The 17625-nt window shown below is 38.1% G+C and overlaps 1 pseudogene; it reads right to left on the bottom strand.

The window, feature by feature from the left end:
- Positions 1–14592: 14592 nt before the first annotated feature.
- LOC116563724 lies at positions 14593–15362 on the bottom strand (annotated as a pseudogene).
- Between the last annotated feature and the right edge of the window lie 2263 nt (positions 15363–17625).

The raw sequence follows: 17625 nt of genomic DNA on the forward strand, positions 1-17625 counted from the left end.
TGGTAATCCCGGTCTAGTAAAATTAATGGGGAAGTGTTCCCTCCACTTCTGTTTTTTGTAAAAGTATTTGTAAATTGTTGTTTTTAATTCTTCATTAAAAATTGGCAGGATGCACTTGTGATACCACTTGGATCTGAGATATTCTTTGTAAAAGTTTTAAAAATCAATTTAATATCCTTACTTTTTACAGGTTTATTGATGTCTTCTATTACTTCTTGTTTTTCAATCATTTTTATCTTTATATAAGTTTGCTTATAATTTGTAGTGTTCCAATTTCTCTCATTGTCATGGTAGTTGATATACAAAAATAATGTGAGAGAATGAGTCAATCCAGGAATACCCTATGTCTAAGGGTCCTCTGATATAGGAGAGAGAAAACAACTATAACTGCTGTATCTACCTACCCCTCAGACTTACTGTATGAGACAAATTAGATATTGAATTTAAAGTAAATTAAGAAATTATGCCATTTTGTTTTGAGTTTTATCCAAATAGTAGATTGAGCCTATATCTTCTTTTGTGTCAAAATTTAGGTAACATAAAAAATGCAGTTTGTAATTAGAAAAAAATACCAAATAATATTGTAAGTGAGGGATTGTATCAATGGTCAATAATTTCATGGGCCATAGTGGTTAATTTTTAATATTTGTACAGCACATAGGATACATATTTATTGTGTTCATATATTTATTGTACACCTAACAATTAATTTTACGATAATGTCACCTAAGGTAATTTCAAATGTGCCAATTTACCCTTTTCAATGAATCTTTGTATGATATATTTAAAACTATAATGTATTAGGAATACATGTTAAAGTGGTTTGGGAAAATGCATAATACATTCTTTCAGCATCTTGAAAATGTAGTCCCACTCCCTACTGTCCTGCATAGTTTCTGCTAAGAAGTCTCCTGCCAGACAACTTGGAGTTCTTTTATGTTATCTGCTTCTTTTCTCTTGCTACTTTTAGAATCCTCTCTTTGTCCTTGAACTTTGAACACTTGCTTATTATATGCCTTGGGTTAGTCTTATTTGGGCCAAGTCTCTCTGGTGTTCTCTGACCTTCCTGTATATCTTTTATATATTTCTCACGTTTTGGAAAGTTTTCTGTTTTTATTTCTTTCAGTAAGCTTTCTACTTCTTGCTCTTGCTCAACTCCATCTTGAATAGCAATAACTTAGATTTTGTCTTTTGAGATAACTTTCTATAAATCTTCTAGGCAGTCTTCACTCTTTTACATTCTTTTTCCTCCTCTGATTGTGTAATTTCAAATGCCCTGTCTTCTCTTTCTCTCTTTCTTTCTTTCCTTTTTTTTTTTTTTTTTTGTGACAATTTTACTCTTATTGCCCAGGCTGGAATGCAATGGCATGATCTTGGCTCACTGACATAGAGAACAAGAGAAGTCTACTGACCTTCTCCTGGATTCAAGTGATTCTCCTGCCTCAACCTCCCGAGTAGCTGGAATTATAGGCAACTATAGGCATAGGCACCCACCACCATGCCTGACTAGTTTTGTATTTTAAGCAGAGATGGAATTTCACCATGTTGGCCAGGCTGGTCTCAAACTCCTGACTTCAGGTAATTCACCCCCCTCAGCCTCCTAAAGTGCTGGAATTACAGGTATGAGCCACCACACCTGGCCATGTCTTCCTGATTTTTTTTTTTTTTTTGAGACAGAGTCTTGATCTGTTACCCAGGCTGAAATACAATGGCATGATCTCAGTTCACTGCAACCTCTGCCTCCCAGGTATAAGTAATTCTCCCTCCTCAACCTCCCAAGAAGCTAGGATTACAGGTGCATGCCACCACACCCAGCCAATTTTTCATATTTTTAGTAGAGATGGGGCTTCACCATGTTGGTCAGACTGGTCTTGAACTCATGACCTCAATGAGGTCATGGCCTCCCAAAGTGCTAGGATTACAGGCATGAGCCACCATGCCCGACCTCTTACTACTTTTTGATTTTTCCCTCTGCTTGATCCATTCTGTTGCTGAGAGTCTCTAATGAATTTTTCACTTCAGCCAATGTATTTCTTAGTTCCAAGATTTGCTTGATTTTTAAAAAATTATTTCAGGATCTTTGTTAAATTTCTCCTATAAATTTCTGAATTGTTTTTCAGTGTCATCTCAGAGGTCACTGAGTTTCCTTAAAACTGCTGCTTTGAATAATCGGTCAGAGACCTCATTTTTGTCATCTTGTTAGGGTCAGTCACTGGCTCTTTGTTCATTTGGGGAAAGCTCTGTTTGCTAATTTTTCTTATGGATGTATATCTGTCTTTGCACTGAAAGATTATTTATCCAGTAATATCTGTCTCACTTGTTTTGATTTTTATTGGATATGTTTGCTGAGAGATTCATGGTAATTTACCTGTTGAATTCCTTACTTTTTAAAACATCAGGTCTTGAAGAAATCACCTAATACCCAAGTGGAAGTTGCAAAGGATCCCTCAAGAGAACACGTATTCTTATCCTGTCATTCATAGAAATATCTGAATTGTCAATATGAAAGACACACTACATACATGTGTCACCAATTGATATGGTTTGAATATATGTCCCCACCAAATCTCATGTTGAACTGTAGTCCCCAATGTTGAAGATGTGGCCTGTGGGAGGTATTTAGATCATGGGGCGGATCCCTCATGGCTTAGTGCTGTCTTCATGATGCTGAGTTCATGTTTTGTGGTAATGTGTGCCCCCCAACTCTCTTGCTCCTGCTTTCACCATGTGATGTGCTTGCTCCCCCTTCACCTTCCACCATGAGTAAAAGTTCTCACCCCAGAAGCTGAGCAGATGCCAGCACTATGCTTGTATAAACTGCAGAACTATGAGCCAGTTAAACCTCGTTTCTTTAAAAATTACCCAGTCTCAGATATTTCTTTATGGCAAAGCAAAAACAGCCTAATACACCAATTCAATCACTAAGGGCATTTTTAAAATGCTGTTAGGGAGTATTATTTAAAGCTGCAGAAATAGATGTTGAACAGTTTTGATTCCACTAGAGAACAAGAGAAGTCTGCCAACCTTCAGGCCAAGGTTGTCTTCCAATTTTATCCCTCAAGTTTCTTCTGAATTTTCCTAGGTTCTCTTCACTGTAACTCTTCTTCCAAAAGTTCAGTAGGTTATAAGCCGGAAGACAAATGTGCATCACTGTCTAGGATAAGTATATGTTAGTTTCCCTGATTTGAATTAGGAAGATGTGATGTCACTAAGGCCATTGTTTGCTTTTCTCCCTGCAGTTGCAGCATCCTCTGGTGGGAATTACATTTTATAGTTTATTTATTTATTTTTTTTTGAGACGGAGTTTCGCTCTTGTTACCCAGGCTGGAGTGCAATGGTCCGATCTCAGCTCACTGCAACCTCCACCTCCTGGGTTCAGGCAATTCTCCTGCCTCAGCCTCCTGAGTAGCTGGGATTACAGGCATGCGCCACCATGCCCAGCTAGTTTTTTGTATTTTTAGTAGAGACGGGGTTTCACCATGTTGACCAGGATGGTCTCGATAACTTGACCTCGTGATCCACCTGCCTCGGCCTCCCAAAGTGCTGGGATTACAGGCTTGAGCCACTGCGCCCGGCCCTACATTTTATAGTTTTTAAGAAAGGCTTTTATAGCTTTTGAGGAATAGCTTTTATAGCTTTTGGCATAGAAACAAAACACATAGTGCTTCATTATTTTCATTAGGGTATTAATGTCACAAGGCATCATCTAGTGCTTATTGTAAGATTTAAATATATATAAAAGAAATGCAATTATATAAGTACAAATAATATTAATATTACCACTAATAAGTGGTAATAGGCTATTCTGAAAACGTTTCAACTCAAAAAACAGTTTTTAGAGTTGGGATCTGACTCTGTTGCCCAGGCTAGAGTACAATGGCATAATCATGACTCACTGCAGCCTTGAATTCCTGGGCTCAAATGATCTTCCTTCCTCAGCCTCCCCAGGTAGCTAGGACTACAGATGCATGTTATCATGCTCAATTAATTTTTAAAAAAGGTTTTTTGTTTCTAATTTTTTGAAGGTGGGACCACACTATGTTGTCCAGGCTGGCCTAGAACTCTTGGCCTCAAGCAATCCTCCTACCTCAGCCTCCCAAGTCAGTGGGATTATAGGTATAAGCCACCATGCCTAGGTTCAATTAAAATGTTAAGAGGAGGACATCAGCTAGATTGTTGACTAGAAGCTCCTGTGCTTGTCTGCCACACAAAGACAGCCAAAGTAATGAATAAACAACTATAATTTGATGAAAATAACTGAAGGAGAAAGCAGAAATATGTCAAAGGAGTAGTATAGGCCGGCATAGTGGTTCACGGCTGTAATCCCAGCACTTTGGGAGGCCAAGGCAGCGGATCACTTGAGGTCAGGAGTTTGGGACCAGACTGGCCAACATGGTGAAACCTCATCTCTACTAAAAATACAAAAATCAGCTGGGCATGGTGGTGCACACCCATAAACCCAGCTACAGTATTCAGGTGGCTGAGGCACGATAATTGCTTAAACCTGGCAGACAGAGGTTGCAGTGAGCCAAGATCACACCACAGCACTCCAGCCTGACAGAGTGAGACTTCGTCTCAAAAAGAAAAAAAAAGAAAAAAAAGTAGTAGTATAAACTCTGTAGAGCATCGAAACCCAGGATAATTGCATAGAGAAAAGAAGGGAGCAGCTCACATTCTACGCCAGCTATACTCCAGTCAGGACCAGCTCAGAACCAGGATGAACTTTTCAGTGGAGGCAAAAGATAAGCAAGAGGAACCCAGCAGTCCTCATCACCACTGAGGTTACCTACAGTTCTCACCACTGGGAAATCCTGTATTCCTTAAAGGTGTTAAGCACATCAGAGGGAACTGCCTGGTGTCCCTATGGCTGCACTTTCCCCAGAGAAGGAGTCAATGCTGCACTCTGCCCCTCGTGCTGCTACTCTGCTGTGCTGTCTTGATCCAGAACCATGGCTGGAGGAAGTCCTGCTCTGGAGGTGAGTGGCTATTGCACCTCCATTCCCGACGCTTTGTTACACCTGTGCCACCACTGGCTGGTGATTCGCCATCCCTGAATCAAGCTGCTGCTACATGCTGTTCCATGGGGTCAAGCTGCTGTGCCCTACCCTTCCCAGTGACTGCTGTGCCCTGCCCCCCAGTGCAGGAGCTGCAGCTGCAGCATCCTACCTTCCAGGGATATGGTGCCTTGGCCACTCAGATCAGTAATGCCCCTAGCACTGGAGCTAAAGCAGTGCCTCCTGGGAAACTGGTGCCTTGGCTACCCAGACCAGTCATGTCCCCCTGTACTGGACCTCAGGCAATGTTTTCCGGGGAATTGGTGCTGTGGCCACTCAGAGCAGCCATCCCTCCCCTCCCCCCCATGTTGGAGCTGACAAATCACTCCACTTCACAAGATTATGGGTCCCTTGGCCAAGCCAAGCAGCTGCAGTTCCCAGGGCTGAGCCAATATGGTGCCCACATCCCAGGAAAACAGAGCATTGGGTGAACTGAAACAACCTACTCTCCAGGCTGAACAACTGCAGAACCCTGCTTCCATGAAACTGGATTCTCCCCTAGCAGAGGATGCGCCCTGCATTCCCAGGGAGGAGAGTCATCACTATGCTGCTCCCTGTACCTCAGGGCCCAAGCCACAGCTATCCCCTGCTATTTCTGGGACCTTAGTGTCACTGCACTTGATTTCACAGAGCCTGGAATGCTGCTGTGTCCTCCCATCCCACAGTCTGGGGTCCCCACTACACAGTTTCTCATCCCCCGCCAGGGCCTGAGTTGCTGCTGTGCCCTATAAGCCTTTGGTTCCCAAATTGCAGCTATGCCCTGCTTCCCAAAGCCTGAGCCTACAGAGCACCCCTTCTTTACCAAAGCTGGGCCAATGCTGTGTTCTGCTCCTCAGGGGCAGAGTCACAGCTACAACCTAGCCCCCTAGGCCTGAGCAGCTGGGGTATGCACCAGAGTCACAGACCTTAGCCTTATGGCAGTCAGGACCTACCTATGCCTCAGAGAGTGAACTTGTGTCCAAATTCCCAGGTGCCACAGGAGACTGGTGAGGTCCTGAGCACACCACCTGGCTCCACAGCTGCTCTGAGTATGTCTTCCCTGGAACCCAGTGCCATTGCAGTTGCTTGTGGTTCATGTCAGACTTGATACCAAGAAGGATTCCCTCAGTAAAGACTCCCCATTTTGGGGAAAACAAACACAGGAGGACCCTAAAAGCCCTTGCCACTGAGGACGCTAATGGCACATGCTGCTGCTGCCATTGCAACAAATTTCTGCAGCCTAGGTCACTAAGACACTCATGTCATCACTGACATTGATCGCAGCTGAAGATTCCGCATGGCAGAATTACATCTACTTGTAACCAAAGCCTCCACACCCTTCCAAACTGCAACCTAAGACCCATCTTCAGGTAAAAGCCTTTTCATATGAAAATCACTCTGTAAAGTTTGGAAACACTGAGAATTCCACCAGATGTGCAGACATCAATTCACAGACAGGAAAACATGAAAAAGAAAATATGTTAATATTTTATTATTATATGATACATGAGAATACAAACAGACAATTCAGTGAAATCAGAAAAACAACAAAAATATAAATTATGAGGGAAGAGCAAAAGTTTACAGTATTTATGTGTCCAAATTCAAGACATTATCATCTTAAAATAGTCTATTGTAACTTTAAGAAGTTTTATATAAGCCCCATGGTAACCACAAAGCAAAAGACAATAGCAGATACACAAATGAGAAAGATAAAGGAATTAAAGCTTAGCGACTAGAAAAAATTACCAAACCACAAAGGTGGACTACAGAGAAAAAAAAAAAAAAAAAAAGGACTAGAAAACAAAAAAAAAAAACAAACCACAAAGGTGGACAAAAAAAAAAAAAAAAAAAAAAAAAAGGACTAGAAGACAACAGTAAAAAACAGTTCTAAGAGGGAAGTATATAGCAATAAATGCCTATGTTAAAAAAGGAGAAAGATCTCAAATAAATAGCCTAACATTACACATCAAGGAGCTAGAAAACGAACAAACTAAACCTAATGTTAGCAGAGGGAAGATCAGAACAGAAATACATTAAATAGAGAACAGTAAAATTATAGGAAAAAATCAACAAAATCAGGAGTTTGTTCTTTGAAAAAATAACCAAAATCAACAAACCCCTAGCTAAGTACTAAGTATGAAAAAAAGAGAGAAGACTCAAATAAACAAAATCAGAAATGAAAGTGGAGACATTATAACAGACACCTTAGGACAAAAAAGTATTATAAGGGATTATTATGAACTTGATATGCCAATAAGTTGGATAACCTGAAAGAAATGATAACCTAACAAGACTCAATCAGAAAGAATAGGTAGCCTGAACACACTAAAGACAAGTAAAAAGATCAAAAAAGTAATCTAATGATGCACCTTAAGGAACTAGAAAAGCAAGAACAAGCCAAACCCAAAATTAGTAGAAAGAAAAAAATAATAAAAGTCAGAGAAGAAATAAACAAAATAGAAACTAAAAGAAATACAAAAGATCAATGAAACAAAATGTTGGTATTTGGAAAAGATAAACAAAATTAACAAACTATTAGCTAAACATTCGCTAAACTGACGCCCCTTTAAAATTATGTTTTTAAAAATTTTTAACTAAGCTCCTTGAGCCATATCACTCCCCCTTTTTTAAGAAAGAAAACTCAAAGTGAGAAATGAAAAAGGAGGCATCACAATAGATACCACAAATATACAAATGATTAGCAGAGACTATTATGAACAACTATACACCAAAACAAACATACAAACAAAAAAACTAGAGGAAATGTATAAATTCTTGGACAAATATAACCCACCAAGATTTAACCAAGAAGGAATGAAAAACCTGAACAGACCAGTAACAAGTAATGAGATTGACTCAGTAATATGAAGTCTCCCAACAAAGAAAAGTCCAGGACCAAACAAGTTTACTGCTGAATTCCACCAAACTTTTAAAGAAAAACTAACAATTCTTCTCAAACTATTTAAAAAATCTGAAGAGAAAAGGCACTCTTCTTAATTCATTCTGTGAGACGAGCACTACCCTGATACAAAACCAGACAAGGACACAACAACAACAAAATTACAGGGCAATATCCTTCATGAACATAGACACAAATGTTTTCAATAAAATGCTAGCAAACTGAATCCAACAACATATGGAAAAGATACGACACTGTGATCAAGTGGGTCTTATCCTGGGGATTCAAGGATGGCTCAACATATACAAATCAATACATGTGATATATCACAACAACAGAATGAAGGATAAAAAGTGTATGACCCTCTTGATAGATGCAGAAAAACCATTTGATTACATTCAACATCCCTTCATGATACAAGCTCTTCAACAAATTAGTCATAGAAGGAAGATATCTCAAGACAATAAAGTCCATATATTAGAAAACCCACAGCTAACATCATACTGAATGGGGAAAAGCTGGAGGACTTTCCTCTAAGAAATGAAGTAAGATAAGGATGCCACTTTTATTTAGTGTATTGCAAAAGTCCTAGCCAGAGCAATTAGGCAAGAGAAAGAAAGAGCATCCAAACAGGAAAAGAGAAATTCACTGTCCCTCTTTGCAGATAACATGATCTTATATATGGAAAACCCTAAAGACCGCACCAAAAACTCTTAGAAGAGATAAACAAATTCAGTAAAGTTGTAGGATACAAAATTAACATACAAAAATCAGTAGTGTTTCTATAGACCAATAACAAACTAGCTGAAAAAGAAATCTGGAAAGCAATCCCATTTATAATAGCTACAAAAAATAAAATACCTAGGAACAAATTTAACCAAGGAGGAAAAGATCTCTACAATGAGTACTTTAAAACATTGATGAAAGAAATTGAAGAAGACAAACAAATGGAAAGACATCCCATGCTCATAGATCAAAATAATTAATATTGTTGGCCTGGCATGGTGGCTCACACCTGTAATCCTAGCACTTTGGGAGGCAGAGGGAGGTGGATCATCTAAGGTCAGGAATGCGAGACCAGTCTGACCAACATAGTGAAACCCCATCTCTACTAAAAATACAAAATTAGCCAGGCATGGTGATGCAAGCCTGTAATCCCAGCTACTCAGGAGAATTGCTTGAACACAGGAGATGGAGCTTGCAGTGAGCCAAGGTGGCACCACTGCACTCCAGCCTGGGTAACAAGAGTGAAACTCCATCTCAAAAAAAAAAAAGAATTAATATTGTTAAAATGACCATACTACCCATGTTCATTGCAGCATTAGTCACAATTGTCACAATATGGGAACAACCTAAGTGTCTATAAACAGATGAATGAATAAAGAAAACATGGTATAATACACAATGAAATACTATTCAGCCTTTAAAAAGAAGAAAATCCAGTTATTTGTGACAACATGAATGAACCTGGTAGATACTATGTTAAGTGAAATAAGCCAGGCATAGAAAGACAAATACCACATGATCTTTCTTATATGGAATCTTAAAAAGTTGAACCGGCGCTGTTGCTCACACCTATAATCCCAGCACTTGGGGGGGTCGAGACAGGCAGATCACTTGAGGCCAGGAGTTCGAGACCAGCCTGGCCAACATGGTGAACTCCCATCTCTACCAAAAATACAAAAGTTGGCTGGGTATGGTAGCACCCATCTGTAATCCCAGCTACTCGGAAAGGCTGAGACATGAGAATCACTTGAACCCTGGAGGCAGAGGTTGCAGTGAGCCAAGATTGCACCACTGCACTCCAGCCTGGATGACAGGGTGAGACTCTTAAAAAAAAAAAAACAGCTGAACTAATTGAAGTAGAGAGTAGAATGGCGATGGAGGGGAAGTGGTGGTGGAGAAATTATTTTTTCTCTTTACTATAGTTTAGAATGGTGGAATGGGGGGCAAAGGTGTAAAAAAAAACAGAAAAAATAATTTAGATTTACTTGAGAGTATATTGCCTTCAAATACCAACTTAGTCACTTTTTTAAGCGTTAGATAGTGAAGAGCTGAGGTAGACATCAGCTTATAACTGCTTAAAGGGGAGAAAATTGCAGATATGCAAGATAGGAAGCATCTTTCCACATGGAGCGGAATAAAGCAAAGTTGCTAAATTTATATCATTAAGAGATCTGTGAAGTGACTGAAATACATGATGCCAGCAAGAAAAAAATAAAAACTGCTGCTCAAATAGTTTCAATAGTTCCCTAAAGTTCAAACTTCTATCATAAGATTCTAGATCTTTTTATGAATAAAGAAAACATACAGGGTGCAAAGGCATTGCTAATTCTCTATTGCTAGACAGGCCACATGGTTTAAGGAATGAATGTAGGATTTGGAGACAGGAATTGAATTCAAGTCCCTTGCTCCAATACTTAGCAGTATTGCTACTTTAGTTACTAAATTCGATTTTGCCTCGTCTTTCAAACTTTATCTCCCAATGCATTTGCTTGCCATATATATACATTATTTTTCATTTCACACCAGAATACTCATCACTTCCTAATTATGCCCCAAGCTTGTCCCAAGTTTTCCATCTTTAGTCATCATTTACCTAGTTCCATACTTCTGGAATGCATTTCACTCAACTTTTTTACTTGTTGGAAGCTTGCCTATTTTTTTAAAGTTTAGTATAAATGGCACCTTGTCTATGAAGCCGTTTCAGATCTCACCAGAGAATTAATTCTCCTTCACCGTTTCTTTCTTTCTTTTCCTTTTTTTTTTTTTTTTTTTTGACACAGAGTCTCACTCTGTCACCCTGGCTGTAGTGCAAGTGGCGCGATCTTGGCTCACTGCAACCTCCACCTCCCAGCTTCAAGCAATTATCTGCCTCAGCCTCCCAAGTAGCTGGGATTACAGGTGTGTGCCACCATGCCCAGCTAACTTTTTGTATTTTTAGTAGAGATGGGGTTTCACCATCTTGGCCAGGCTGGTCTTGAACTCCTGACCTCGTGATCCACCTACCTTGACCTCCCAAAGTGCTGGGATTACAGGTGTGAGCCACCACGCCCGGCCTCTCCTTCACCTTTCTTACCTCTATTTGTAGTTTGTCTATAGCACCATCAGCCTATTTCACGAATATATCGGTCTCACAAAATCACATAAAGTCAGAACTGGAAACTGAAAGAGACTGACAGCTGAAGGGGCAGTTTGGTCACTTTAGTTCTCCCTTAATATCAATAGATCTCTATGCAAGCCATCCCAAATACAGTCTAAAGATTATGTGCTTGCTATTGTCAATATCAAGACAAGTCTTCTAAATCTCACTTCCAATCAGAATGCACATTCTTAAGCTCCTCTTTAAGGAAATCCAGGACCTCTTACAGCTGAGAGGTGGTCCTTTCCACTAGATAGTAAACTCTTTTCAGAGCTATGTTTTTGTATCCCTCAGAGTGCCCTGACTACATTCCCTATTTGCTGCACTGAAGGAAAAACAAAAATCCCTTAAGAATCAGGAGAAACAGCAAGACCCCATCTCTACAAAAATAAAACTCAGGTGTGGTGGCGTACACCTGTAGTGAGGTTGAGAGGGGAAGACTACTTGAGCCCAGGAGTTTGAGGATACAGTGAGATATGCACTCCAGCCTGGGTGACAAAGTGAGACCTTGTCTCAAAAGAAAGAAAGAGAAAGAAGGAAAGAGAGAGAGAAGGAAAGACAGAGAAAAAGGGAGGGGAGGGGAGTGGAGGAGGAAAAAAGACCAGTCAGGAGGAGGCAATTGAGCATGCATGTGCTAAGGCTATTTTAACAAAAGGTCAGTAGAGAGAGGTGCCTTTTTAGCATTAAAAGATCTAAAACTTATGCTAGTAAGAAGAATATGAATGTGGTGCACATAACAGATGAGAGCTATTGACACAAGAGTAATTTTCACAGTGAGAGATGTCTAGATGTCTGATTTTTTAATATACATCTAAGAGTAACCACAGACAAACAAAAGAGAAAATGGGAGGAAAAAGCTTGGGGTTACTCCTCTCCACCCAGCAGAGAAAATAGGCAAGAGAAATGATAATGATAAAGTGCCACTGCATGACTAAGGCATGATTTCCTAGGCATAAAGTCATGTTAGAGGAAAGGCTACAACCTAAAATATAGAGGAAGAGGGAAGATTGGGGGTGTTCTGGAGTACGGAAGAAGTGACAAAAGAGTTCAAATGTGCCAGACACAGGGAAAAGTGAGAAGGTCTTCTAAGGAAGAGAAAGTTCTCTGTCAGATATTTTTCAATAGTAGAGGAAAATCCCAAGAAAAGCAGTGTGGTCCTAGATACATAATTTGCACACAACAAGCTGGACTGGGGATACCAGGGCCAACTTTTCTTTTCCTTTCTGTTTCTGTTTTTGTTTTTGTTTTTTAAGACAGGGTCTCACTCTATTGCTGAGGCTGGAGTGCAGTAGCACAATCCTAGCTCGCTGTAGCTTTGAAGCTGGAACTGCAGGTACACACCACCACACCTACATACCCAACTTTTCATCTCTCTCATGCAAGTTCTGCATGATTTAAATTTTATCAGAGTACAGAATTAATTGAACTTTATTTGCATTTTCTTATTTGTTCAATCTGAAGAGAGAGGAGCACATTTTCACTCCCTTTTCTGGTTAATGTAAGGCAGCTGAGATACATTTGGGGTAGGTGACGGGAAAAAAATAGAAAATCTCTCTTTGAACTTATCTGACTGTTAAACATATTTGATTTCTTTGAGTCTTTTTTTTTTTTTCAGCTCCCAAAGGCACTGACGCCTTAGATAAAGAGTCTAGTACTATGATTACATAGCCATCATTCAAAACTAAAGATAGAACATATTTCATTTAAAAAAGTAAATTGAATTTCTAGAACAGACTCCAAATATAAACTAGATTATAGGTACTGAGGTATTACTATTTATCTATCATATAGAGGCAGGACAATCTGCATAGACATGAGATCTGGAGTAAAAAGAGATTTGATTTCAATTTCTGCTATAGTCTAGGGGATTTGGAATGAGGCATTCACTTCTCTGAATTTTGATTAAAGTGAAAATAGAGATTTCTGTGAGAAGGTTAAATGAAACAATGTATGCAAAACTAGTTAAAACATTGTGTTATATAAATATATAACATTTCAGGCCAGGCATGGTGGCTCACACCTGTAATCCCAGTGCTTTGGGAGGCCAAGGTGGGAGGATCACTTGAGCCCAAGTGTTTGAGACCAGCTTGGGCAAATAGCAAGACTCTGTCTTTACAGAAATAATAATAATAATTTAAAAACTTAGCTGAGCATGTTAGTGTGCACTTGTAGTCCTAGCTACTCGGGAGACTGAGGCAGGAAAATTGTTTGAGACCGAGTTGCAAGCTGCCGTGAGGTATGCTCACACCACTGCATGCCAGCCTAAGTTACAGAGTGAGACCTGCCCCTAAAAAAAAAAAAAAAAAAAAAAAAAAAACACGTACATGCGCACACATGCACTCATCAGTTAAGTAGGATGAAGTCTAATCTGACACATATTAGACTTCATCCTACTTACCCTGAAAAAATAATCCATTTAATCATACTTACATACTTAAAAAGTATACTGTTAGTACATTTGTGGTGAGAACTATATTAATGTTGTGAAAGAGAAATAATCATAAGTATTCTAGAATTGATTTCAACTTTTTTCAACAAAGAAATAATTTGTTGCTAGAAAGAGGACTTGTTAACACCTCACTATGCAATTCCTTTTCACTCTGCTTACATAAACTCTTATTTAAAGGAGACCCTGTTAAATACAATACTGTCACACATAAAACAGATGGAAGTTTTGAGGAGAGGGGAAAAGTACTTGGATCCTTAATTTTTTGTTCAAGATATGTATAAAAGTCACAGGTGTCCATATTCCTTATGACAGTTCTTTTATGTTAGAGAAATAATGTCTTCAGAAGCTTTTCTCTAGTAACCTAGGATATATTTCAATGCAATGACATTCGCCTAAATAATGAAAATTGAAGAACGAGTTAACTGGCAAAAGTATAATCTATGAAATTCTTGGACAACTATATAGCCTATAGACTGCTTTTTCAAATCTAAGAAATAACATTTTAAAATACTAATAATATACACTCATACACAGGAAAAGCATTGTGATCTAAAGCTTACCTATAGTTACTGGGACAGTTTGATCATCTGTGGTGCACGTCTTTCTTTTATTTAAGGTACTTGAAGCAGCAGGCTTATAAAAGTTCAGTTTTAATGATGAGAAATCCATCTCACTAAGGAATATATAAAATTAACTATTAGTTTTCCGATTCATCTTGTTTATTTGGTAAGGCTTTCTGGCCTTCGAGGTTTAAATCTATCAGAAGAAAATTATACTTTACATTTGTGAAAAATGTTCCTGTGTTTTCCCCTGATGCTACTATTTTGTAGTTAAAATATGCATATATAAATATACATATATTTACAATAAGAATTTTTTTAGTTTTAAATACATTTGAACTTATTAGGAGACTCACAAATTTTTAAGAAATGTAATGGTTACTTTTTTGTGTTTTCCCCTGATGTTACTACTATTCAGTAGCTTAAAAAATATATACACATATTTATAATAAGACAGTTTTTTGTTAGTCTTTATTTCATAGTCATAAACTTAACTCAACTCTGCAATCCAGGTAGGCATGGAAGGGAACAGGAAAAACATGGAAACCCAAAGGGAACTGCAGCGAGAGCACAGATTCTAGGATAGTGCGAGCAAATGGGGTGAAGGGTGCTCTCCTGAGCTACAGAAGGAATGGCCCAGTGGCTAAGATAAAACACAAGTCATGCTTATTAGAGTTGTACACAGTCAGCAATGGTGATCTTCTTGCTGGTCTTGCCATTCCTGGATCCAAAGCGCTCCATGGCCTCCACAATATTCTTGCCTTCTTTCACCTTTCCAAAGACCACATGCTTGCCACCCAACCACTCAGTCTTGGCAGTGTGGATGAAAAACTAGGAACCATTTGTGTTGGGTCCAGCATTTACCATGGACAAGATGCCAGGACCTGTATGCTTTAGAATGAAGTTCTCCTCATCAAATTTCTCCCCATAGATGGACTTGCCACCAGTGCCATTATGGCGTGTGAAGTCCCCACCCTGACACATAAACTCTGGAATAATTCTGTGAAAGCCAGAGCCCTTATAACCAAATCCTTTCTCTCCAGTGCTCAAGCACAAAAATTTTCTGCTGTCTTTGGAACGTTGTCTGCAAACGGCTCGAAGGAGACACGGCCCAAGGGCTCGCCATTGACGGCAATGTCAAAGAATACAGTGGGGTTGACCATGGCTGATACTACAAAGCTCCAGGCGGCAGCAGCATCTGCAAAGCCTGTAATAAGACAGTTTTTAAAGTTTTTAATAATATATTCAATTCATTAAAAGACTGTCATGATTTTTAAATAAATGTAATAGTTTTTGATGCATTTGCATTATTTGAATATGATTTAATAACTCAAATGTGACATTGACTAATACCTTGAATATTCTTGTCCTGCTACAATAAAATCTACATTTTCTGTAACTTGACTCTTGAGCTTTGGTTGATTTTTGCTCAACAGAGGTTAGGAAGACCAAGGACTTTGACTTTGCTTTTTTGGGTAACGTTTGGTTGGTAAATAATTTTTCTGAAAATACTCGCCAAGAGTCTCTACCATTTATTAAACTATGTAAAGACCGTAAACCTCCATGACATGCTTTATATAAAACATTGTGGGACTTTTGTCCCTTACTTCCCTATTTAACACATAGAATAGTTTTGAACACAGTTGTTTAAACAGGTCATATGATTTTCATGTTCTGAAATTCGAGTTATCTTTGAGTTAAGAAATGTTAATCATCTACTAGAAACATAATATCTATTTTTTGCTTTTAGTTTGAAATGATTGTTTCTGTCATTCCCAAGCAAGCTGGTTAAATTTAATACTAAGATACTTAATAACCCTTTTTTAAAAAAAATTTCCATGAGCTCTCCTCAATGCATTTACCAACAATGTGTCATCACATTGTTAATTTTATTAAAGTATGTTGGATTAGGTATTCTTTTCAACCACTTTCTTTTTTTTTTGGTTAATTTAAAATTTTCTTATAATACATAATTTGATATCTCCATGTTTCTTCAAGTTTATAATTCCCAACAATATCACTTTTTCTGTTAAAGTAGAATTGACTTTTTCTTGTTTATTTTATAGATATTTTTATCTTGCTGACATTTGCTTGTTTGCTTTATAAAATGATTTTTAAATATTTCCAAATAAAAGTTTTTGTTGCCAATTCTTAACTTTGTGTTCAAACTCTTAGCTTGAATATCCACAAAATCATTTTCCTCCCAACACTTCAGTAAGTTAAATTCTTTGAAGTATAGTCTGCTCTGATTTTTAAAATGGTAGCTGTCCAATGTAAGTAGTTTAGTTTAGCACTCAAAATTGATTCCCTTTTATTTGATCTGAAAAGCATAATAAAATACAACCATAATATAACAAAACACGTGTTTTAGATCACATTGTTATTTAATATTAAATCATTAATATTTGTTGTTATCATTGTTTTGTAAATCTCCAAGAAATGATTTAAAAATCAAGTTGGAAAAAATCTGCTGAATAATATCTATTCAGCAAGAATATGTAAGAAAATTGACCATAAAATAAAGCTGCCTTATGAAAATTTGATTCTATTAGCTTAATTTGGGAAAGTAATCAAAACCACGTTATCTGTTAAATCGAAGTAATGATAGTATTTACCTTACTAAGGATTGTGAGGATTAAGTAAGATAATGCATACAAAGTGCTCAATATAGTAGCTAGTACTCTAAAAACTTAATAAAAGCCAGCTATGATCACTCTCCCCCTACTTTCCATCCCATTCTCCACCCTCACCCCACCTCAGTCCCAAACTGCTTTTCCTCTGAAATTTCAACTCTTATATTCCACTCTTTGATGATAATATGCTTTTCTCTGATCATTATTTCAGTTTTTACTACCTTAATTCCACTGTAATTTTAGTACATTGAGATTTTCATAAACTTGACTTTCCCCTTCCCACTCCCCCAATTTATTACCACTCTTAGGCCTTACTTCCAGCCCTACTTCTTTCCCTATACAGCACAAAACCCCATAGTTCACAAATTTGATAGCACTCCCTTGGGTTTTGTTAATCCGTAATGGTGCATCAGTCATCGGATCTGAAACCAGAAAAACTCTGAAATTATGGTTCTATCATTTACCAGCTGTGAGAACTAAGCAAGATATTTAGTCTCTCTTGGTATATGTATAAAGATGATTATTAGAGTTAAATGCAATAATGTATACAGAGCATTTACCACAGGGGCTGGCATATATTAGACCTTCAAGCTAATGCTCTTTTTTTTAACTAAACAAACAGCTGATGATTACACATTCTTTATAAAACATGCACACAACACAAAAATATACACAGTAAAAAGTTAAGTATTCTTTCATCTTGACCTCCCCTCTCGAAACTACACACACACACACACACACACACACACACACATGCATGCATACACACATACACTTCTCTCTCCACAGATAACCACTGTTAACAGTCTGATCTATATTATTCTGGACTAAATTCTATTTATTCATTGACTCTATGCTTAGGTACCATGTCTTCCTGAAGTTTTCTCTGATTCTCATAGATGGGGT

The sequence above is a fragment of the Sapajus apella genome, unplaced genomic scaffold (genome assembly GCF_009761245.1).
Source record: "Sapajus apella isolate SASKATOON/1434 unplaced genomic scaffold, GSC_monkey_1.0 scaffold36, whole genome shotgun sequence".
NCBI lineage: Eukaryota > Metazoa > Chordata > Mammalia > Primates > Cebidae > Sapajus > Sapajus apella.